Consider the following 2,500-nt stretch of genomic DNA (forward strand, 5'->3'; position numbering starts at 1 on the left):
AAAGTCTTGGTGCACGAAAGTTTTGAGTTGGTTGGGTTTTGCACATGGGCAAGGTTGGCGGTGCACCACGGCATAGCTAAATGGCTTGGTGGGGAGTTTTGTGAAAAAATGAAATTCGTGGTTTTTGAGATGTGAGGGTTGGAATGGCCTCCAAATGCCCCCAAATGAATACCATGAAAGTCTTGGTGCACGAAAGTTTTGAGTTGGTTGGGTTTTGCACATGGGCAAGGTTGGCGGTGCACCACGGCATAGCTAAATGGCTTGGTGGGGAGATTTGTGAAAAAATGAAATTCGTGGTTTTTGAGATGTGAGGGTTGGAAAGGCCTCCAAATGCCCCCAAATGAATACCATGAAATTCTTGGTGCACGAAAGTTTTGAGTTCGGAGGGTTTTGCACATGGCCAATATTGGCGGTGCACCGCGGCATAGCTAGAAGGCTTGGTGGGGAGTTTTGTGAAAAAATGAAATTCGTGGTTTTTGAGATGTGAGGGTTGGAAATGCCTCCAAATGTCCCCAAATGAATACCATGAAATTCTTGGTGCACGAAAGTTTTGAGTTCGGAGGGTTTTGCACATGGCCAATGTTGGCGGTGCACCGCGGCATAGCTAGAAGGCTTGGTGGGGAGTTTTGTGAAAAAATGAAATTCGTGGTTTTTGAGATGTGAGGGTTGGAAAGGCCTCCAAATGTCCCCAAATGAGTACTGTAAAAGTGTTGGTGCACAAAAGTTTTGAATTGGATGCATTTTGCACTTGGCCAAGTTGGTCGGTGCACCGCGACTAGATAGCTTGGTGCCAAAATTTGTCAAATTTAAGACCTTGGCCAAACTGAATGAAATTTTGTGGGGAGGTTCCTGATATTGTTTAGTGGTGGACTGGAAAAAATGAGGTCGAAATTCGAAGTCTACATGTGCTTTTCTATTTTTCCCGATTTTACACATACCCGGTAAGTAAAAAAAATAAAAAAAATAGTTCCCCTTCGAGAAAAATTATGAAATTTGGTGAGCAAGGAGATACCATTATTCTACGAATTACTGCAAAAAATCGCATCAAAATTCGAAGTGTAGCCCGAGATATGGACTTATGTCTGCTCAAAAAAAGTGTATCTACTTGTACAATTTTGCCTTTTGCATATTAACCTCTTATAGGGGGGGAGTGCTCCTTGAGCCGGCCAGCTCCACACTGGCAGGTTTTAAAGGGAGCTTGATGAGGCCTCCCCCCTCACGTGGTGCGTGCGTTAGCATGTTTATCATGGCACAACTAGCCTCTTCATAGTTGTTGAGCTTTATTAATACCAACACACGGTCGTCACTGATCGTTGGTTAGCTCGGCAGCTAGTCCCTCGGATATTGTGGAAAGTTATTTTCATGCCTAGCGATGCTTGACCATGCGTCACTTGATGTTTCCATTTGCTTGCTTGCCCATGGTAGGTGGGGGGTGGACCGTCTTGTGGTGTGGTGTCTTGCGAACGTGAGGGTGTGTGAGTTGTAATCGAGATGCACTTGCTGGCTGGCTCCATGCCTTGCGTATCGAACGGTCAAGCATGCATCTCTTCCATTTTCACCCGTTGCCTTGGGTGATATTGGTTGATCAGTCCCTGTGTTGCCTACCCACTAGACGGTACTTCTGTGGTTGCTTCGAATTCTATCTTTCCATCACGAAGAGGTGTTGGAGGATCCTAATGTCACGCACGTGTTCCATCTAGTGAAACATCTCAGTGATGCACGTGTTGTGGCTAGTTCTTTTGGATGCGGTGCATTATATGAACTCGGGTTTACTTTAGCGACCCAGTTAACATAATTCGGTTGTGTCCCTTGATTGAGACGTTGTCCTTGAACTTGTTGTGAGCAATATCGTTCTTCCACAACCCGTCGTCTTGAGTGCGATGGAAGGCAAATAAGATGTGCTTTGGCATGTCATGCACGTACTCGATTGCGGGAAGTGTGAGAAAGTGTTGTTGACAACCCGTGGGAAATGGAATGTGGCAAATCGTGATGAGCTCTTCGTGGATCTGCGAAGAAGACGACCTTTGGGCCTGTTGGAAACGAGGGAGGCGATGTTGAACTGCGAAGAAGATGGACTTTTGGGTTGTTTGAATCAATGGGAGGCCACGCGAGAACTCCGAATACTATGGACTCTTGGGTTGTTGGAAGCAACGGGAGGCCCCGCTAGAACTCCGAATACTACGGACTCTTGGGTTGTTGGAAGCAAGGGGAGGCCCCGCTAGAACTCCGAATACTATGGACTCTTGGGTTGTTGGAAGCAAGGGGAGGTCCCGCTAGAACTCCGAATACTACGGACTCTTGGGTTGTTGGAAGCAAGGGGAGGCCCCGCTAGAACTCCGAATACTATGGACTCTTGGGTTGTTGGAAGCAAGGGGAGGCCCCGCTAGAACTCCGAATACTATGGACTCTTGGGTTGTTGGCAACGACAACTTGGGGGGATGACACTGGAAAAGAGTGAACTAGGCCAAACTGCGAACAAGGCAACTTGGGGGGATGACAC

Source organism: Vigna unguiculata, chromosome 6 (genome assembly GCF_037176805.1).
Source record: "Vigna unguiculata cultivar grain cowpea cultivar isolate G323 ecotype 2 chromosome 6, ASM3717680v1, whole genome shotgun sequence".
Taxonomy (NCBI): Eukaryota; Viridiplantae; Streptophyta; class Magnoliopsida; order Fabales; family Fabaceae; genus Vigna; species Vigna unguiculata.